Source organism: Rhinolophus sinicus, linkage group LG04 (assembly GCF_036562045.2).
Source record: "Rhinolophus sinicus isolate RSC01 linkage group LG04, ASM3656204v1, whole genome shotgun sequence".
Lineage (NCBI taxonomy): Eukaryota > Metazoa > Chordata > Mammalia > Chiroptera > Rhinolophidae > Rhinolophus > Rhinolophus sinicus.
The window spans coordinates 154859136-154882710 of NC_133754.1; the positions used below are offsets into that span (position 1 = coordinate 154859136).

The following is a 23575-nucleotide window of genomic DNA, read 5'->3' on the forward strand; positions in this document are numbered from 1 at the left end:
TTACAGAAACTTACCATTGGACCTTGTTATTTAAAGAGTCAATAAAGAAGCACACATACTAATATATTACTGACAATTTTAGAAATTTTTGATAATGCGTTTTGATATAATTAATTCTCTTGGTAATCCTCTGTATTTTGTTTAATTCATTTCAAAATGTTATTCTGAGAATTTATCCACAGGCTTCGCCAGACTGCTAAAGGGATCTGTGGTTCAGAAAAGATTAAGACCCCAGCCTTAGAATGGCGTGTTTCTCTGAAAACCTCACAGAGCTGGTATTTTAGTTTACGTGTTATTTTTTCTTTCCATATAGCAATATCATATTATCTCCAGTGCTATAAATTTAGGGTATGTTACCCTCCCTCCCTGCCTGTATACTTTGCCCTCTTACTATCCCAAAGGAAAATAGCAGCCAGGGCCCCTTCATTGTCCCTCGCTTGCCACACGACCAGGGCCCCAGTGGTCAGGGCTCCTTGTCATCAAGGCAGATTGGTTCGGCAGACACAGGCCATCATGGGTTCTTTGCTCTGTGGCCCCAAATGAGCTTTTTCTCCTTCCCAATTAAGAATTAGTCAAAAATATTCAAAAGCCCCAAATGCCTGGTTTCCTTCGTTTTTAAAAATGCATTTCTTTACTTCTCAGCAATGGAGACTTTTGCCCCCTCCTTATAATTTCCTTCTAATAACTAGGAGTCAGGAAAGGAGAATAAAAGTCACCTTCACTTGAATCTAACATCATTTATGATCTAATTACTTCTGGCCCCAATATTTCCAGGGTTCCCATCATTTTTTACATATTTTCCCTCTTGCTGACTATTCTATTACAGATTTTCTGGCCTTTTTCAGAAACCTCTCTTGTCCCACTCTGTCTCTCAGCCCTTCTACCTTACGTTAAAGAGAATTTCAGCATTCGAATAGGGAAGAAAATCACCACAACGACATGTCCAAATGCGTGTCACTGTCCCAGGCAGCACTTTTGTGTAACAATTCAAGCTACGTCCGTCCTCCGTTTCGACCTCGAATCATTTGTAAAGGCAGGTCCCTCCTGACGACGCAGAGAGAGAATAGGCTGCCTGTGTGGGTGGTCTGGAGTCTGAGGGAACAGATGACATCATGGATTCACATGGCAAGTTTATGAAGCCGCACAGTTCAGCTCTCCGGAGCAGTGGGCCCTTGTTGCCTGCATTATCTCTGCTGGAACATTCAACGCTGGAGAGTCGTGGGATAGGGACACTTGGAAATGATAGTTTTAAATTTGGCATTCAAAACGTTTTGAAGATTTACAGTCATTAGCAGGATACTTCTGAAACTCTATACATTCTGGAGTGGGGGTAGAGGGAAATCATCCTACCCAAACGATTTTGCAAACTGGCACACCAGTCCCTTTGCCTGCCTGAATTGCTAATTCTGTTTTTTGTTGTTTTCTCCCCCCACCTCCCAAAAGGACTGTTATGTCTCAGACTTCTGTTAGGCATTCTGGGCGGGTGCAGAGGGGAATAAGAGACACCACTTTCTGTGTGGACCCCGCAGGAATTTCAGTCTGGGATGAGGTCTATGGGAATACAAATTAAATCAGACATATACAGTTTTCACCAGATTTCAAGGTGATAGGACACATGCCCCTCACGAGTGTTCTGGAATGCCAGCCCAGAGACCCACTGAACTTCCTGTTCCTGGTGGCTGTGCCCAACCTGAGGCTCCCTGAGGCGGCATCTCCATCTTTCCCCATCATGCTTGTCAGCTGTGATACGCAGATGCCATTTCTTCTTTCTGATATCGGCCCTATCACTACAAGCAGTTACTCTTTCTTCCTTAGCTATGCATTATCATTTTAATAACTAATATGTTAGTTATGTTTGGATATTTCCTCTGCTAATAGCTATGACTCTTCCCCCAAATTAAATAATTATAGTTTCAAGCTATCATCAGTTCAGAATATCCTAGCATTTAAGCGCTTAGTGGATCCAGCCGAGATGAATTTAAATCTCGGATCTGTCTCTTCATAGTTTTGTGAACTTGGGCAAGTTATTTAACCTTCTTGCATCTGAGTTTCCTCATCTGAAAAATGATCACAATAATTAGTAGCTAACTCATAACATTGTTTGGAGAGTAGATGAGTTAATACATGTAAAATGCTTAGAATTGCAATTAGCATATAGTAAATGTTGAGAGAATGTAGCTATTTGTATTACTACTATTATCATTTCGTACTCGGGGTTGACATTTTCTGACATCATGCCCATGCCATTTCTGTTGAAATCACCTTTCCCTTCCTCACAGCACCTTGTCTTGATAAAGAATACCAGAGATTTGAGTGCAAAAATCTAAAACTCACATGAGTTTCATCCCCAACTGAAACTGGACCCTGGTCCCAAATTCAAAATAGGAAGGAGGCTTGGGAATGTGAAAGAGGTTTATTGCTGTTTAAACAGGAGCGGGAAAAGTGTCATCAGCAAAGGAAAACCTTGAGTTTCTTTTTCTGACCCACCTGCAGCATCTGAAGCAGCAAAGGGGACTTTGTTGTCCCAACATGGCCATGCAAGGACACACTGAGAAGGAAAATATGGTCTCTATTCAAATATAACGACATTTTCAGATCACTTGGATTTATTTAATACTTATTGAAAGAACTGTTTTCAACTTAATTAGGTAGAAATAGTCATCTTATATCATTCTTCTGCTCACATAAGAAGAATAGAAACAAATTAGTTGACTTCTTAAATTTTCTTCACATGCAGAATGTGCTCATCTGAATCATTTCTTTTACTTCAGGCTGTTAATATCCTTGTTTTTCTACATGGGATCATCTCCTGGGCCATCAAAAGGAGAGTACTGATGTTGCAGCACTTCATGAAGAGGACTCCATTTTTGTCTTCAGGGCTTTCTTTCAAGTCTTTGATACTCACTCAGCAAGACTGGGTGCTTGCTTTCCTCATCTCCCCTAGACGTGTCAATGGAAGGGCATTCAGACTACAAGCGGAACTCAGATTCCTTTCTGAAACATGCTTAAATATTTCAGCCCATGGTATGGTTGCCTCAAGAATAGCCATCAAGTTTACAAGGACAGCAGCGCACGGGCAGGAAATGGCAGCCACGCCCACCAGTCTCCTGACCTGCAGTGATTGTGAGATGTCATCAGCCACAACACACATCCTGATTTCAGAGATATTTAAATGAGAAAGGAGATGTGCATTTCAAATTGGCAAAATATGACATTAATATTCACCATTAATGAATGCCTTACTGTGGGTCCGACAGGATATTAAAATTATAGAAGGGATACAATTACTTTACAACAACGTGAAAAGTGAGAATTATATCATTTGATGGAAGGCTCAGAGAAGCTACAAAAACTTATTTAACCCGCACTGCTAAAAAGAGGCAAGATCAGGGCTGAGTAATCCTAAGACCTGGACTCGAAGTTCAGGGCTCTTACTCTCAGCAGACCTGTCTCCTAGAGCCAGAGGGAAATTCTACAGTGAAACACAGGTTTAGAGTCAACGTTTGAGCTGAAAGCCTGGCAATTCTGTTTAACAGCACCCAAAACACGTCAGTCAGCACCAAACTGAAACTCATGCACTAATTGGAATTCAATGATTCAGACACTATGGAGTGGAGTACAGTGGCTGACAGAAAACTCCAGCCATTGAGGCACACTCTCTGCATTTCAGTACTAGCAACAGAACCCAGAAGAAAAAGCTAAGAGGGGGAAGCTATTGGGCAAATGATGTTTCATGTATCTGTACATTTTATGTCTAGCTGCCATCCTCTTACACCATTTTTGAAAAGCCCAGACCAGTATAGAATTTGTTGTTAGTGAATATTGTGAGTTCCTGGGTGAGGGGGACAGTTGGACCATCAATCACTGTTACCGAGTGTCCGTGGTTGCACCCTTAGCTGTGGGAGAAGAGTCACTGCAGTCATTGCCTTTGGCCTAAGTATTACACTTGGCTAAATGGTTTAAAAAGCTGATATTGCTTAATAAATAAGCGTAGCAACTGGGGAAGAATCCATTGTTTTTTCCTTCAATGTTTGATCTTGAAAAGGAATGACTAACACAAAACATTCTCTTAAGGGGATAGGGTTAGATTTGACACCATTTCCTAAAACAAAATCCTTTATATGATTGTTACACTTTTATGCAATTGAAACAAAGAAGAAACTCACCTATTCACAAGTGAATGATCAAGTACCTATATAAGCATCTCATGAATGCAGATAGCTGTTAACTTCTATTTCCTTCTGGTTGTAAGACCTTGGGAACACCACAAAAGAAAAATACATAAGAATCAACTCCCTTATTTTTTACAAGAGAACTTGATATTTTCACTACTTATGATTCACAACACCATGTAAATTATAGAGTAAACTGTATAATGAGTTATGTAAATTAAAGAATGATTCTAAATGACTCAATTCATGAAAAGCTGCCTGAGAAAAATTAAGAAAGATGAAATTCCTAAATTGAAAAAGAGATTTCCAATTCAAAGTTCAATTCATAGGGTTTATTTTTTTCTGTTTAAAACATACCAAGTTTTAATTGCCTCATTAGCACACCCCATGATTTAAAAGAGTTAAAATTTTGATGAGAATGCCATAAGAAACATCAACAGAGAAGGCTGTGTGCACACTGTGAGACCATCAGAACTGGAAGGACACAGCTCATTCTAACCTCCCATTTTATAGATGAAGAAACTGAGGTCTGGACTGGTGAGGTGACAACCAGCTAGGTGGTCACATTCTTTGGCAAACGCCACAGGTTTTCCCCTACTGCGACCACTGTAAGTGTGACTTGCCACACCCTCTGAAAGAAAGCTAGGGGAATGCAAGACTTAGAGGGTTCTGGCTGGAGACCCCATTTTCTACTTATTTTCTCCTCCCCCACAGGCCCCAGAACATCTGTCATCCTGAGGCTAGGAGATAATTCATGTCCTGAAAACCCTGCATTTGCTTCTGTTTTCACTGACATCAGGGATTACTGCCCTGTTTCAGGTGTTGTTAGTAAAGGGGGAAACCACAGAAAAGGGAGAAACTGTGGAAGAAAAGCTTCAACCAACCATGCAACTAATTAAATGGTAATAAATAATAATTTGAGAAATTAGATATTTTGTGGTTGATTTTTATGACTTTTAAAATAATATAAGTTGTGGCAAAAAACCTTCCAACATCCAAAACCACAAGTCACATTTTGGTTGTGGTTTTTTTTTTTTGTTCAAAATACAAAACACTTGGAAAAGATCATTTGAGCTGTATTTTTCCCACAGAGGTTGAAATTCTCCTCCTTTAAAAGATCCCTCGACAATTTACACGTCTTTCTGTGTTGGAATCAACATTTCTGCTTGAAGGCTTACCTTGGTAATATTAATTTATAAAATACACCTTACAGTTATCAGAGCAAATTCACAAACAATATCTCATTTTATCTGATTGCTGTTTGGTATCTTCTACAACTTACGTTCCAGAAGGTAAGAGACTTGTCCAAAGTCCCTCATCCAGAACTTTCCAGGATCTTCTAGATCAGGGCTCAGCAAGTGGCAACAATGGACCAAATCCTACCCACCGTATGACGTTGTATGGGACACGAACTAAAAATGGTTTTAACAGTTTTGAATAGTTGGAAAAAGAAGAAGGAGGAGGAGAAGAAGAAAAAGAAGAAGATTTTATAACACAGGAAATTATATAAAAATTCATATTTGAGCATCCATACATGAAGTTTTCTTAGAGCTCAACCACATTTACATATTATCTGTGGCTGCTTTCTTGCTGCAAGGGCAGAGTTGAGTAGTTGTGACAGAGACCATATGGCCTGCAAAGCCTGAACTATTTACTCTCTGGCCCTTCCCAGAAAAAGTTTGCTGACCCCTGTCCTAGATCATGAGCTTATTCTATCGCACAAGAGCTGTCTTTCCAGAATCCTAGAAGACTTGAGACAAAGGCAAAATCCACAGGGATTTGGTTTGTAAGCCCAGAAGAAGAAACTTAGAAATTGGCCTGCAATAAAAGGCGAGTCCTTTAAATCCTGAGTGTCTCAGTCCTTCCTTCTGATTGGTGAGTTGGAGACTGGGGTCCCAGCCTCCAAGCTAGCAGGCAGCTCCCTCCTCTAGGGGAGCATTGGAGGAATGTCCTCAGAAGACTTTTGTCAAAAGGAAAGAGCAGTATTCCCACTTCCCGTATTCCACCCCATCCACCCCAGGATAATGTAGTTCCCCTGATGGCTGTCCTCAGGGTGAGGAAGGGCAAAACGTCTCAGCTTAGAGGCTGAGGACACAAATGAGGAAGGGAACCATGAAATGCTCCAGCATTTATTTGGTTTTTAACGCAGTTATTTGATGTAACGTTCTGTTATTCCTATACTCAGTTTCCACTATGGCAGCTCCTGTCTGCTGTAGGTGGAGCAATGGGCTTAGTTCAAGTCAGGCAGGGCAGATGGGATAGAGAAATCAGGCACAGAAGGCTTCTCTTCTTTTTAGCAGAGTTTCTGATTCATTTGCACTCTCTACTTTTTCTATCTGTACCCACAAAATATATTATCTCCCCTTTTCTGAGTGCCTACTGTATGTCATTCAATTTCCATTGAAATGGATGATCTCTTGCAACTATCTCCATAATCCCATGGGGTTTACAGAGGAGGGAACTGAAACCTGCGTTATTTACGTTGACAAAAAACATCCAACCTAACAGAAAACTCATAAGAGTTTATTTGAAACAAAGTGATGACAATTGTCGGGGAGCAAAATCTCAACTGATTGAGAAAATGCTCCGCAAAACGGTGGTTTGCAGCTTATTTAACATATAGAATCAAAAGAGGAGGGTTACATGAAATCCACTGGTGGTATATTAAGGGGTGGGAGAAAGCAAAACGGGGAAATCGCTGGGATTGGATAAAAGTAAATTGGAGAGACAGATACTTCTTTTACATTGGTGGGTACAGGACAGTTAAGAGTTCACGTAGAGATGTTAATCATTGGACAAGAATAATAATGAGAGATTTTGTAGTTTCCGCTCTGGTCTGGAAAAAGGGATTACTGCCATTCCAAGGATGTCGTCTCAGGTGCAAAAAGACAATAGACAGGCTCACTTCAGGTGAAGATTGACTTTATGAAGGAAGCTTCAGGCTAAAGACGTGACTTCGTGCAGTGGCCCACCTTAGATATGAATTTTTTTATGTTCACGCCCTCTGATGTGGTTATTTTCGGTCTCCTGACCTTGTCAGGTTTAACCTGTGGTGCCTTTTTCATCCTCATTGAAAGTCCTTTCTTGGTGTCAAGCTGGTGCCTGATCTCTGTCATGCCAACATCCAGGCTTTTCCCACCAAATCTCAAGAGCTCCACAAAGTCAAGTGTGTCTTCAATCATAGGCATGTGTTTTCTGTGTGATGACTCCTGACACCCCACCATAGAGAAGCATTCCCCCAGTGCATTTCCTCAGAGAACCAACTCCTAGGACCTCATAAGGAATCTTAAAAAAAAAAAAAAAAAAAAAAAAAAAGAAAGCCTGTTTGGGGAGTAAAGGGTTAAAAAAACTTAATCAGATTTCTTTACTCAAGGACTTCTCAGAGCCTTTAATACACAGCATTTGTTGTCTTTTCCACCTCTGTAATTTGAAGGCATTTTATTTAACCTCTCAGAGCCTTAGTTTTCTCCCGCGAAAAACAGAAATAATATCTGCCTCTTGAGGTATTAAATGTTATTATTTTTCTCTCTCTGTTGTTGGCTAGGTTCACTTCATTTCTATTAAATGAAGTGAATTCTAGCAACCAGAAGGAAATCTGAATAACTGTTGCAGAAAAAAAAATCATTTTGATAATAAAATAAGGTAGTGCACATCTGCTAAGAGCATAGAACAGCACACATTTTCCATTTGTTGTATCCATTTTCATAAAGAAAACAATGGGGTAGGGAAACTGGTGAGCAACCATTCTGGGCACAGAATTACATATTAACATGCTAGGAGAGAAAGCCACGTGTATGAGTACCTGGTGGTGGAAAGGCAGTCATTGTACCAGCAAGGTAGGGGAGGTTTTGGAGCTGCCCAACTTTTAAAGGATTCTTTTTGAATCACACTGTGAGCATGAATGTTTTTCCATGCATTGGTCGGGAATTAGCAATTTTTTCTTTAAAGGGATAGAGAGTAAATAGTTTGACTTCACAGGTCACACAGACTCTGTTGCAAATACTTAACTCTGCTGTCCTCGCACAATAGCAGCCATAAGTAAACAAATGGGCATGGCAGTATGCCAATAAAATTTTATTTACCAAAACAGGTGGCAGGCTCTATTTGGGCTAAAGGCTGTATAGTTTGCCAACCCCTGGTCTAGATGCTGGACATAGGTAGACAAACCCTTCAAAATAATGTTTTGCTCAGTTTTTTATTCGGTTAGTACAAAAGTAATTGCGGTTTTGGCAATTTTTAACCTTTGAAACCCCAATGACCTTTGCACCAACCTAATAATTGTTTTTTTCTGTTTATTTGTTTGCTCTGCAGGACACTTAACATCTTTTAGAAATAATATTTTAAAGAACATGAATTTAGGAACTCTTCCGAACTTTGAGTTTCTGAGCCATTTCTTCAGAAGTGTAGCCACTGTAGCAGTTAAGATGGGGGTAGACTGAGACTAAGCAAAGGGGACAAGTCTTCGGGGGACTGGGCTATTGGTCATATAAGTTCAAGTTCTCAGACAACTGGAAGTGGTCCAGGACTGGGGCCCAAGCAGACACGCTACCCAACTGCTCACAATGGATAGAGCTTACAGAGCAGGGTAACAATATAGCTTCCTCAAAAGGATTTGTTTTATTCAGTTAGTCAGGGAATGTCTGCAAGTAACCAAACCCACCTGAAAACCCTCGAAAGATAGGAGAAAATCAAGATCAAGAGCATAGCCTCTGGAGCCATACTGCCTGGATTCAGGTTATTGTTCCATGCGGGGCTTGAGCAAATTAGTGAAAATGTCTATGCCTCAATTTTCTCCGCTGTAAAATGGGAATATCTAACTCATAGGCAAGAATTTGGTGAATTACATTTAAAGTGCTGGCACGTGTTAAACACTATGCAAGTATTGCTGCTCCATTAATTTTCTAATGTTATTATTATTTATTTATGTTATTGTTATTTTGGAGCTTATTAAATCACCTGGCTTTCACAGGAGCCAAGAGATCATTTTAAAACTTCTCTCTCCATAAATTTTTCAACTCTTTTTACTTCAGCTCACTTGTTTTTTTCTCTGTGTAAGCCTGTTTCATTTTATTATGCACATGGCCCATCATGGCTGCCTTAAAATGGCAGCCCAGCCTCTCCCCAACCCCCACCCTCAGCCAACATCCTCTGCTCTGCCAGAACTCACAGACAGCAGACTCAGTTTCCTTGCCCAATTGTGTCAGGTGCTCACCACTCTGACTTCAGGCTCCCTGTAAGAGATGGTGTCTTCTGGTCCATAAAGCTACCCCTTCCACGTCTCTGGGCAGCCTCTGGTCCCCACAAAGGAAATGTACTCAGCAGGTGGAAAAATGATGAGCATGTCTGGTGCTCTGTCCTGAGGATAAGTTCACCCCAGGCACTCTGGACACCAGGTCAAGACAGCAGACGTTGGCTAGACCTGGCGTCATCAATGGAGAGGCAATTTTCCATTCCACCCAACTATTCAGGCTTCTGTGGACTCAGGACCCGGGCAAGAGTCAGCACACACATAGCAGGATTTTACAGCAGACCTATGGGTGGGTGGTAACTGACACCATGTACAAAAATAACTATAAAACATGGAAGAATTTGCTTATTTCCATCCATTTGCTCACTTGTTCAGCAAATATTTATTGAATGACTTCTAAGTCCCATGCTAGGGAATATGCATTTTTAACTAATATAACAAATACACATCTTTTAAAGAGATGAGCAATATTTTTGTAACCTCAGAAGTGGTGCTCTCAGCCCTGTCCTCTATGTTAATAATCCACTTATTTTGGAAATTTCCTGATGGTAACAACAAAGCTTATTGTCTGTCTTATTCACATGTTCTAAAAGTTATTATTATTCAACCAACTTACTATAATCCTTATTCAAAATTGTCCTGGAAACTGGCAGTGATACCATGAAATATTTCACACAGACATTAATAAAACAATACACGTACTGCATAAAAGATATAAAATAAGAAAATGAAAACCCATATGTTCACCACTAGGCTTAAGAAATAAAGTGATACCAGTTTCTCGGAAGCCCCTGTGTGCCCTCCCACAGCGGACCCCCACCCCTCCTACAAGAGTTGATCACTCTCCTGAATTTGGTGTGAATCATTCTCTTGTCTTTCTTCATAGCTTTTATTATATGTAAGTGTATCCCTAAACAAGATAGCATTAGTTTTGTCTATTCTGGAATTTCATATAAATGAAATCATATTTCATGTGTTCTTAATAGATAGAGACCCCTTTATTTATTCATTTACTCATTTTCCTACTACTCTTTTTAGATTTTTGTCATTAAAAACAATAAATCTATGAACTTCTTAGTCATGTCTCCTGGTGCAGATGTGCAACCCCCGAGAGTGGATGTGCTGGGTCATCAGGCATATGCATCTTCATATTTACCAGATAATGACACATTATTTTCTAAAGTACCACCTTATTCTGTTACCACCTTCCTTTGGTAGTTTTGTCCATTTAGTGAGTGTAAAGTGGTGTATGTGAGTGTATTTGGCATTTCCTTGATTACTAATGGGATTGAACATTTTTGTTCTATGTTTATTAGCCATTTGGATTTTCTCTCCTGTGAGATGCTTATTCCTGTCTTTTGCTTATTTTTATATTTTGGTTTCTATTGCCATTTTGTTTGTTTTCTATTTTCTGTGTTTGTTTTGTTTAATATATATATGTATATACCTATACACACACACACACACACACATTTTTCATGTATATACGAGTATGATGCAAATATCATTTCTCATTTTATGGGTTTTCTTTATGCTTTTACATTTTTATTATACCCTTTGATAAACAAACATATTTTTTAGCATAGTCAAATTTTTTCTACCTTTTCTTTTATGGCTTGGCCTTCTTTGTCTTGCTTAAGAAATCCTTTCCCGCAATGAAATTTAAAAAACACACAGAACACAAAAAAGCAAACAGATATTCTCCTATGCTGTCTTCTTAAAGTTTTGGAGTCCTGCTTTTCACATGTAATCCTTTAGTCCACCTGACACGAGTTCTATATATTATGTATGGTAGGGATCTAATTTCATTTTATTTTCCACAAGGATAATCAATGAACTCGGCACTGTGTGTTCCTTATTTCAGCCTTTCACCATACAGTGTAGGGCTACCTACCATATATACAGTTTCCATTTATGCCTGGAATTATCCTCAGGATCTCTCTTCTGCTTTCACTGGCATATTAGCCTGTATCTGCACCAATGCCATGTTCATTTATTTATTATACTTTTTCAATATGCCTGGATTCTGGTGGTGCAATCTCCCCTCAGTTTTTCCTTCTTCTGAGTCTATTCCTGGCCCTTTGACTTTCTACATACACAATAGAATCAGTTTTTTTCAGTCCTGGGAAGAATTTGTTCTGGATTGATAGTTTATTTGAGGAGAACCAGGATATTTATGTTGAGTCTTCTTATCCCTGTCTATGGTATATCTCATTCATTCTCTTTTCATTCGATATTTGGGTAATTTCCAGGTTTTTGCTATTAAAATTTTTGAATTTATTTAGGTTTTCTTTGATAGCTTTCAGCATAGTTTTATAAGTTTTCTTGTAAATCTTGCACATTTTTTGTTAAATTCTCTCCTAGGTACCTTACACTTTTTTGATGCTGTTGTGTGTGGCAACATTTTTAAAAATTATGGGACTTAACTGTTGTTTGAGAGCTTCATTGTAAACTGTATTTCTATTGTGTTGCATTGCCCTTCAAAGACATGGAGGTGGATGGGATCAGACTTCTAGATGGCTGCTTTTCAAATCCTTGGGTTCGAATCTTTCTTTTTTTTTTTATCTTCTTCATTGCTGTTATGTTGTGAGGCAGGGATTCAAATCCAATTGCCAGCTTAATGTGTGTCTGAGTAACATATGGAGTTTATTATGATTATAGGAAATGTAAGAGTAAATATATTCTGTGAACATTTATTAAACTACTTATGATGCTATTATTTCAAGTTCCATCAAGATTCTGGAATAGTTGAGCTTGCAAAGAAAACTATATTTGGATTAATAAGCTATTATTTCACTAGTTAATAGTTATTTGCATGTATTTTAAATAAATATATTACTGAGGAAAAACTAATTATAGTAAAGTGGAAAAAAAGATGTGTTCTTTGAAGTCATAACTTAGAAAGCACTGTCAAAAGTTTGCAGCTTAATAAAATTTTGGTGAAATTCTCATGAGAAAATGAATAAACTCAGAAGCATTATTCTCACAAACCTAAGTCAATGCAATAATGGCTACCTGCACACGCTTGATGGCAGTGAGATTGTGTGTGTGGACATGGCATCAGAATTCTGAGGCCATTTGGCTAATTTCTATGTTTATTAAATTCTAAGTTTCTAATTAAACTATGTCAAAAAATCTAGCAAAAGTGGGTAAAATTTGAGTTTAATTGAGGTGTATTATTTGACTAAGAAAAAAGTTATTTATTGTGAGGATAATTAATGTATAATGTGTAATGGAATAAAAAGGGTGGTTACAGAAGCTAAGGAGTAAGGTAGACTAACCAATGTCTCTGAATTATAAGCTTGTTTAGAAAGGACTGTGGTGCTGTTTTCTATTTCATTTTCAGAATGACTGGGTGACATTGAGGTAGGATTACTGTTGTTCTCTCCTTCTGGAAATTTTAATCCCTCCCTTGAATTAGACATGGTCATGTTACTTGCTTAAGCCAATGAGGTGTGAGCAGAAGAGGCATTTTCACTTCCAGGTAAAGCACTGAACTATCTTTCCCTGACTTGGGGGGCACAGAGGAGCAACACCAAGCCTCACATGGAAAACAGCTGCTAGGATTGCCTGCAAGACCTGCAATGGACCAGAGTGGGCAATAAATACAGTTGACCCTTAAACATCGTGGGGGTTATGGGCACAAACCACCCACGCAGTAGAAAATCCAGGGATAACTTAAGTCAGCTCTCCGCATGCAAGGATTCCCATCCATGGGTCAAAAATACTGTACACTTTTGTTGAATAAGAGTTTAGGTTGTTTGCACTGCAGCATAACATAGGCACTCCTGCGTGCTAAGATAGCAACCCTGATGGTCCATTTTATGTGAGTCCTGAATTTGAGGATTAGCAGTCAGGACCTGAAACTTGAGCTTCAGAGGTGTCAAACCTCGTTCCTCACATGAACCCTGCCAAACTTGAGGGAGATGGGACTTGCTATCCATTCAAGAAAAATTTGCATTCACAGTTTTGGGATAAGACTAAGGAGAGTGAAGTTATATAATCAAAAGGATTCCATTCCCTAAAATCATGATTTAGTTATCTTTCAAGGATTAAAAAATACATTCATGTATGTGTTTATATACTACACCTATGTACATTTGATGTGAGCAGATGTGGAAGCTTCTATCCTAACTTCTCTAAGATCTATTAGCTTTAAAAAATAGCTACTTCTCAAAACAGAGGTCTGTTCTTAGCCCATCCTTATATCTTACAAGCACCAGTGGCACAGAATTTATCAATAAAAATGCAAAATGTGACATTAATTTAGTGGTTTCCCTTTAAACTAGTAAATCCCCTTTCCCGTATTCATGCCTCATATCTCTTGCCTGTAAGAATTGTTACTTCACTTGGGATCATTGAAAATCAAGGAGTCTTTGCCTCACGTCATTTCTCACCCGTGATACTCTTTTCTGATGCTCCCACCTTAAATAGCCTCTGTCCTTGCCTTTCTAGAATCCACAGTCTACACACAAATAGCTGCCTTCTCCAAACTCTAATACAAGTGGTCTAATTTGCTCTCCCCCCTCAAAAATTAACAAACAAAACCCTTCAAAACTCATAGGATCATAAACAAATCTCTCTCTGTTTTGTCAAGGAGTCAAATTCTATTTTCTTTTTTATCTCTCCTTATCTATTTTACCCCTGCCCATTCCTCTCTCCTCTACATCCATTCCTTCACCTTTTATCCCCACAGAGAAGTCCCCAATCCTCTCTCTACAGTACATTCCTGTCCTAGAGCTATGTGAAAAGCAGTCACAGAAATCCTGGCTATAAGAAGTAAACAAACAGGAGCTGAAATTCAGGTAATCCCATTTAACAGGATGACAGGAAAGCACTAGGATGTGTTGAAAGTAAACTGACATCTTAAGACGCTTAACCATACAGCTGGGAAGACTATGGGTGGAGCTGGGCCCCTTGTTAACTCTCTAGTCTTGACTTCCTGTTGAACTCTATGGTAATGGCCGTGGATTGGGGGCCGGGGGGATGCGACTAAAGGAGGGAGCCATGTTGGGCTCCTTTCTTCTTCCCACCTGGGTGGCCACTGCCTCAAGTGTGCAGGCACTCTTTGGGTTTTTTTTTTTCTTTTCCCAAATAAACTGTTTTCTTTTGGTGGATTATCTGGAGAATTATTTGGCCACTCAACAGATGGTAAAATTGGAGCCCACTGCCTCACACACAGTGTAGGGGAGACCTCGTGGTGGCTTCCATCAGGACTCTGACACCACAAGGCAGACAAGCTAAAGGGGGCAAGGAAGACTCAGGATGTATTTTGCACTCAAAGAGCTTTTATGAAGAAATAGAGAAAGAAAGTCACTTGAACTAGTAAATAAAGTTTTGACATTTCCTTTAGATGAGGTGGGTCTCAAAAGATGATATATAGAATGAATGATTTGATAGAGATAATGATTTTATAGGTGATATAAAATTAATGATTTTCTTTTAATTTCATGTTTCTAAGTACTTATACCAGTTTTCTAGAAGTTGTGGAACCCGGATGATTTTTCCAATACCACAACTACTATTAACTGCACTGTAGTAATAATTATCTAATATTTATGAGGGTTTTCATGTGCTAATAACTACATTAAACATTTTTAATTCTCACAGAAATTCCATGAGTGAGGTGTCATGATCTCCATCTTAACCATAAGGAAACAGCTTTTAGTGATAATGTGGTTGCCCAAGGTTAATATTTGTGAACGGCAGAATGGGGACTCAGCCCTTGGCTGTCCCATCACAAACCGCAGAATATAATTCCCCAGTGTCCATGCATCTGCTGTGATCTGAGACTATGTGCCTCTTGGAAGAACTTATTATACTTATCTGGATCCTCTTGAATTTTTTTCTTAGCACCAAAACACGTGAGTGGAATGCATGTCCTCTGGCTTTTATTCTTGCACTTCCATTAATCCACGGCCCATTTACGGCTCTCTGATGGCAAAATGGTGGACACGATCACCAGATGGCCAACGGAGGAGAAGGCCTGTGCTGGGAGGGGTGTGGCCTTGTGTCATGACCAACCTGGTCTCCTCACTCATGAGTGGAGGAGTTTGTGGCACTCACAGGTTACCGCAGGGGTCTCTTTCGATGTAAAATTTGGCGGCTGTACACTCTCAGCACTTGGCTTTTATGTGGTCTCATTGCTGAATTCAGTATGACTCCAGCTTCCCCACAGGCATTTCTCCTTGGTTCAGAGAACATCAACAACATTTACAGCATTTGAGGGGCAATTCCAGTGAGGAGACTAGAGTCTGTTCCTTTCAGCAGCCTAAAAGCTTTTTTACTTACTGAGCTTCTGAGTCCGTTGTAGTTAGTCCACCCCCAGAACCTCTCATTCTACTTTTCACCCCAGCTTCAGGCCTACTGGAGCTAGTAAATTAAGACCTTTGCCTTTGACAGTTGGGTTGAGGAAAAGCGAAATCTGAGCTAATAATAATTAGTTATGGTTTAATATGCGAGATTGGAGCGTTCTCATTTTTCATTCTGGAGCCTGGTGAGAAAGAGCCAAGGGGAAGGAGAGATTGATGGGAGAGCATAAACCCCTGAAATGTTCCCATGCCAAGAGAAGTAAGTTATCCTCAGGCGCCTTCTTGTATCATGTTAAGAGCTCATGACAGCCTTAAAAGAAATGGAGAAACCCAGGGAAGGTGGGGGATAAAAGAGTTTCCTTTTATTGTTCTCTTAGGCCAGGCACCTTGGCACATGAATCACTGCCTATTCACTTTGAAAAGATTGTGGTCTCAGGCCAGCCTCCCCCTTCAGGCTCCAAGAAAGAGGGTTTGGGTTCAGATAACTGGCTCTGGGTAAATAGCAGCTTGTTTTTGTAACACTAGAGATGTATTTACTTTTCACTTAATGAAGGGGAGTGATGTCTTGGATAAGACATGATCCGACACAAACTATAAATATGAAGTCCAAACATTATAGGGAAAACTCTTTCCAGAAATTTCCAATTTGTTACTATGTAAAATCAGTGTTGGTGGTTTTAGTTGCCGTGGGGATATTTCATTAAATTTCTGAAGGGAAAACACTGTGGAACGGAGAAGCAAACCTAGAGACATTCTGTGTGTGTGTGTGTGTGTGTGTGTGTGTGTGTGTGTGTAACTCACAGCTGAAATTTGACACACCCTAGTCAGATCAGCCTGTTTCTCACTGGTGGGAAATTTAGTATGGCCCAGAAAGTTGCAGAGGGGGGGAGGAATCTATGAATAGGTTGAGAAGAAACGTGTTAAATAATTCTTGAAGTATTAATCTGTCCTAGAAAAGAATAAAAATTAGGAGAGAAAAAAAGCTGGGACAGGAGAGGAAAAACAGGTGGTGCCTTGCAAAGAATGGTCCTGTAGATCTGCTTTATCTCCCGACCGAGCTTAAAATGTGAATGCAGAATTCAGGCTGAGCAGGGATCAAGCACACCACTGAGGATAGGCCTGCGAGGGCTGATGATCCAGGCGTGTCGGAAGCCCTGGAAGCTGATGCCCACTGATGCCCGGGGAAGGCTGGGGATTAGGTGCTGCCCCATCAGGAACATCAGAGGCCCACGGGGATGGTGAGCCAACTGCCTGCTCTTATCCATCGTGAGTGAGATGGCAAGAATCCAGTGACAGGACTTTTAGCCAGATGGTTCAGCGTAAGGAACTTGGGATAGAACAAGACAGGACAAGTGGGGCTTAGCACAGAGCACAAAAATAGGACACAAACATTTTCATAAATGATTTTTTAAAGATTTTAGGAAGTTTTAAGTCCTCTTAGTACCCAGCAAATATATGCTTACCTACTCGTATTGTCTTCTGAAGCTTCTGGACCCTCTCCAGTCCCCCCATTGGCTTGCAGGGACAAATGGAACCAGAGACCACACCCGGGACAGGGAGCCCATTAGTTCAATCCAGCCCCTGTAGAAGCGGCTCAGCTTCTGGGAACTTCTGTAGATTTGAAGGTAATCTGGAGCCATTTGCCTGAAAGCAAACTATCTAGTTCTGACCCTAACAAATACTACTCTCACAAGGTAAGAACAAGTGTTTAATGTTTGAAATGTGGGGTTTCATTCAATACTGCGATTTTAACATAAGAAACGTGAGATTAAATTATGCCATTAAAAAAATAATAACATTTCCCTAAATACCAAAGAGTCCACTGGAAAACTTGGAGATAGATAAAAAAAAAAAAAAAAAGTCCAGCCACTGAAGACAGGGCATTCTATCTGCAGTATTAGAAGTGCTAAATGAGCAGGTAGGGGCAAGAGCAGCCATTTTGGACTTCCTTATGTTGGTGTGATCTTACGGGAATACCAAGATGCAGTGGTTCTCAAACTTGAGCAGGGTCAAAATCACCTAGAAGGCTTGTTCAACCACAGTCGGCTTGGCCCAAGCCCCTACGTTTTTGATTCAGTAGGTCCAGGGTAGAGCTTCTAACAAGTTCCCAGGTTATGCAGGTACTCTGGGGCCGGAGAGTACACTTTGGCAACCCGTCGCCCTAGTGCATTTAGGATAAAGATATATACATAAAATACATTTATATTTATTTACTCACATCTGTGCCTGTATTCTGGCAGGAAACGTAGCAGACTTTAATAAAGCCAACACTTGTTGAATTGAGCAGAGATCATGGCTAACAGTGAGAACTGAGGTGTTCTGAGTTCCTGGGGTGCACTACTGGCTGAAATGAACTTATGATTGAGGAAAGAGGCATGAAATATTAGAATGCTAGAGCTGGAAGGGAACTAGAGAAAAGCATGATGATTACATATAGATGTTGAGTCAGAGCTTTGAATTCCCATTCCAGCTGTGACACTTACTAGCTTTGAAAACTTAGCAAGTTACTTAAACCTGATGAACCTCAGTTTCCCTTTTTATAAAACTGGGACCCCTACAAATCTTGTGTTTCACTCATGATCCTTAATGGCAATCAACTGAAGTGCACTCTGGCTGATTGAAACAAAAACGGAATTTATTGCAAGCATATTGGTTTCTATAGGAAAAAATGAACTGTTTTGCCAACAAATCAACAGAATGAAAAACAAACAAAAGGATGCTATTGAATCAAAAAGACAGACGTAACAGACATATAACCAAAGGTAACTGGTGGGCTTTATTTGGATCCTGCTTCAAGCAAACCCACTGTAAAAAGACAATTGGAGAAATTATAATATAGCTGGGTATTAGATGACAATAAAGAATTATTGTGGATTTTATTAGATGATATCTTTATGGAGGTTATTGTTCTTAAAGAGGCCTTAATTAAGAGAGGTTAATGCACTAATGTATTTATAGGTGAAATAACAAAATGTCTGAGATTTACATTGAAAAACAAAAGCCAAAAAACTCCTGGGAAAGAAGTCATGATTGGGTGTGGGGTGGGACAAAGGACTACAGGAGAAACAAGATTGGCAAAATGTTGGTTATTGCTACGAATACATGAATGATTAATTTTGCTGGTTTTTGTCTGTGTACATGCAGGTGCTTGAAATTTTCTATAAAAAATGTTAAAACAAAACAGAAATCAGATTTTTTATAAGGGCTGGAGAACAAGAGTCAGACTTGTCTCAACAAAGGAGATTAGACACTACAAAGAAGAGCAGTTTTGATAGGGACACTGCTGTCATTGTCACCAAGCCCTAGATGCCAGAAGAATGATAATCTGGCATTTTCAAATTGTAGAGTGGTAGGTATCTCTGACATGAAGATGCACAAGGTAGGACATTCCCCAGTGTCAGAAAAGGGATTCAGTGATGGGTGACTTACAGACTAATGTCCACAACAGGCACACAGTAAGTGCCAGTACATGATAGTGACCCCCTACACCCCCATCCCTGAGCTACCTGTAGCATAAACCTCCATCCTATGTAAGACTTTCATCCTCAGCTTTCTAGATAGCTCAGTTTCTACCCCAAATAATTTGTCAATGTCCTTTTATATGATCAAAGTCATCAAATACCAGCAAGTTCACCCACTACTTTAAGATAAGAATTGTTAAATTATGGGACACAGTGCCAAGGAAGAGGTGATGTGAGTATTTCATCCCCACTTTACAGATGAAGGAACTGGAGGCCAGGGAGAATGAGTGATGTGCCTGAGGTCACATGGCAGGGTCACATTTCTGGCAAGTAGAAGATCTAGAACTGAAAGGCTGCGGTCTAGCTTCAGAGATGCTGATAAGGAAGCAGTGCCGATGAGGGTGTGGAGAAACGAGCCCCAAAGCATTACAGAGGGGTAGAAGGGGATTGTAAACGAATATACCTCTCTGGAAGACCATTTATCAGTATCTGACAATGACAATACCCTTTGATCCCAAACTCCACTTTTGAGAATTTGTACCTATCAGATTATCAGGAATGTTGTACAGAGGTATGTAAATAGGATTGATCATTATAGCATTGTTTAACATATTGAAAATTGGGAAACAGTCTGAATGTTCAATAATCATAATCCAATCAAATTAATTAACTAATTAATAAAATATCATAGAAAAATGCTTAATGGCATGAGAATCGTTTCATCATATTTTACTAAGAGAGGAAAAGAAGTTAACAAAATAGATTTGGTACAATCAATCCTGACTTTTTAAATGATGAGGCACCTCTACTCTGACCTTATTAGACAATTACCAAGAAATCATGACAATATCACTCAAAACTCTTGGTTGCAAGTAACAGAAGCTCAATTTGCTATTGTCACTGTGATACATAACTTCCTAAGGGATCTTAAGGCCTCTTGATGTGGTCTACTGTGCAGAACGTGAGCAAGGTGTAGAATGTTCTCATTCCTTCCCTTCTGAGACAGGTAGAAGACGCTGTGTGTTGGTCTGTCTCTTGCCATTTCTCACAACCTCCGCCCAATCCACTGACAAGTACTGGGTACCAGGCCCAGCACTGTGTGCAGCAAATATGGAGGAAAGAAAGGAAACCTATGACTTGGTCCTCAAGAAGTTTATTGTCTCTTTGGGAACACACGTCTGTAGGTAGCTACCAAGTATGGTGGGGATTGTGGCAGACAGGTAGGAAGCATGAGACCCAGTCTCTGGAGGGGAGACATGAATACATACAGCACCTCAAAAATCATGCAAGGGGATCTATGACCAAATGCCACGATGGAGGACTACCGCCTGGCAGTGCTACAGAAACAGAGCAGCGGGCAGCGTGCACAGTGTAATTGGAAAAGGCTTCCTCGAGGAAGAGAGAGAGAGAGCGTGGTTGAAAAGCATGAATGCTTTGTAGAGCGAGGCTTCAGGAGAGAAATGCGTTTCAAGCAGATGACTGGAGATGATTCAAAGCAGGACAGTCTGGTGTAGTCAGCTCCCTTAGAATAACCATCTTAAGATTGAAACATGTTTTATTTGTTTTAGCAACCACTGTGTGAAAGAGAAATCCATTCTGCTACTCTTCTAATTTGCCTCAGGAATGATGAGGTCAACATTTTTCATATAATAAGAGCTCCCACAAATCAATATGAAAAATAGAAAAGGATTGGGATGATGGATGTTTCACAGAAATAATCAACAGGACTGGGTAACGAAGGTAAAGATAAGTCAGCTACTGAAGGTGACTCCCTAGGTTCAACTGGCAAACCCCAAAATTTAACCAAGAGGGAGATGATTATCTTCTGGCTTTTATTATTCTCACCTAAAAATACAAATGCTAAAAACAACAAATGGCCAAACAGTATCATTGAGTGTTTGCAACATGAATCTTGTCCCAAAAGTCCCAAGGTTGTATTTCTCAATCTTGCTAAGTTGAAAAACAAAAATAAAATACTAGTAGCAGAAGAAAATTCTTTACGACAAAATCATAAGCTTGTTTAGATGTTTCTCAAACTTTTGTTTCTAGTAAATGCATTCATTAATAAAGAACCAGGCATTGTGAAGATTAATACTTAATTCCAGGCAATGTGACAGTTTTGATCATTTTAGGCAATTTTGACTTCTGTCACTTCTCAGATAAGAACACTTTTTTTTTCTGGTTTATTTTAACTAATTCAATTGAGTGAATGGGAAAACAAAAGCAAAATTTATTCTATTTTATTTTTTTTAATTAAAGTTTATTAGGGTGACAATGGTTAATAAAGTTACATAGGTTTCAGGTATACAATTCTGTAATACATCATCTATGTATCACATGTGTGTTCACCACCCAGAGTCAGTTCTCCTTCTATCACCATATAAAAATTTATTTTCACTATAGGAAGTGCACCTGTTTGTTCCTAATGAGGCTGGCATCGTGTGTTGGTACCAGGAGCAGCCTGATCTGGCTCTGGCTGTATCTCAGGCTGGTTCTGTTCACCTGTAGGCACAGGTGCACACACCATCATCCCACCCTCACATGTAAACTCACCCACACAGGTACCCCCACCAGGTGTCCAGGGCCCACACTCTCTCTCATTATACCGCTGAGGGCTAACTTGCTACACAGGGTAGGTGTGGTATATTGTATGGGTGATTACTGACATACATTTCCCTCCTCTGGGTACATCATTGAAATCAGGTTTAGCACATGATTTGTGTTGGCCGATGAAATGTGAGCAAAACTTACATGCATCACTTCTGGACAGAACTTTACAAGTCATTTTGGGCTTTGTCACACAATCTGTTTCCCTTTGCTCTGGGCCCAGACAGTGACAGGTGTATACCCGTGGGTTCCCATAAAGAGGACCAGGGCATCAATGGGGCAGAGTGTCCAGCAGGGCACAATTGACAAGTATTATGAGTAAAACATAGAGCTCCTATGAACTGTGGGGCTGCGTGTTATTGCAGCAAAACTAAGCCTATTCCAACTAGTATGTTGGACAGAGAAAAGGAAATTTGGGGGCTGAAATGGGTGCTACTCCTGCTCCATGGTCACTGGCTAATAGTTAAGTTACTTGGTCTCCGCGTTCCACCCAGCACTGGACGCTTAAATCAGGACTCTCATGGTGGCCTTTTGTTGAGATGGTCCTTGTTGCTCTCCACTCAGGCCCCATTAAATCCAGCTTGTTCTCTCCTAGCCCCACCTATCTCTCTGCTCTCATCACCTCCTTCACCTTAGCCCCGGGGACATCTTACATGTCTGGGGTGAGACAGGAAGCTCTGCTCACATCATGTTTTCCCTAAACATTTTCTCTCTGTGGAAGCCCTCTATATTTCCTCAAGGGATAAGGATTTTGAAAGTTAATGCCAGGAAAACATCTTTTCTCTGCTTTAGCCCTGTCACATCTTACCCTGGAAGCAATGAACAGGGAGCCATAACTTAGCTATTTGAACAGAGGACAAATAACACATTGCTTAATATTTCACAATTATTACACTGCTGCCGATTTTTGAAACTTCTTGTTTGGAGCAATACCTATGGTCTATTATTTAAAGTAAACTTAGTTGTGCTGCTCTTCTTTGACATTGATTTTTGTTAATAATCAATAACTGTCTTGTTATTGATTATTAACAAATTTGGGTGAATTTGGCTGAAAAATGGGTCAAAAATGGGATGTCATATTTCTTTCTGATGACAATTTCATTAAAAAATTTTATTAAAAACAACTTTAGTTGCACACCTCCTGCCTTCGAGGCATTTGTAAATATGGAAATACAGAAACAAACATACCACAAAATGAGAAAATGTTATGGTTCCAAATGAACAGCTCAGAAAATCAAAGCTCCGTGAGGGTAACATCACACATATTGGTTCACCATTATACACCATGCACAGTGACAAGCACATAGTATGTGCTTGATAAACTACTGTTGAGTGAATAAATAAACAAGGGCTTTAGGAAGTGAGCAGGAGGGAGAGAACACTTCCAACTGGACCCTTGACTGAATGTTTCCTACAAGGATAGGACTCCAGTTGATCTTTGGAGGAAAAGCAATGAAAGCAAATTAAAGTCCACCCCATCTTTTCCTAACTCTTTAATCAGTTCATTACGCATGGTATTGTCATATAGTTCCGGTTTATTTATGTCCACGTGTTTGTGGCCTAAATACAAGCTCAATTCAGTCAGATTTCTAAGGATGATTTGGCATGAAATTAGCTTTGCACATGCCCACTCTCTGTCCCTGATTCTGTTAGAATTGCCACCACATAGGCCATTTAATGATGGCTTGATTAAAGTACTGAAAATTTTGTGTCTTTAAATTTGGGGTCAGTTCACTGAGAACAATTTTGGTAAGTTTCCTTTATGGTCAATGAGGT

The 23575-nt window shown here is 39.8% G+C and overlaps 1 long non-coding RNA gene across 1 annotated transcript in view; it reads left to right on the forward strand.

Annotated features, from left to right (window-relative positions):
* The window catches only part of LOC141571141 (uncharacterized), a 366264-nt gene that overhangs the window by 299235 nt on the left and 43454 nt on the right, over positions 1-23575 (forward strand). The window lies entirely within an intron of this gene.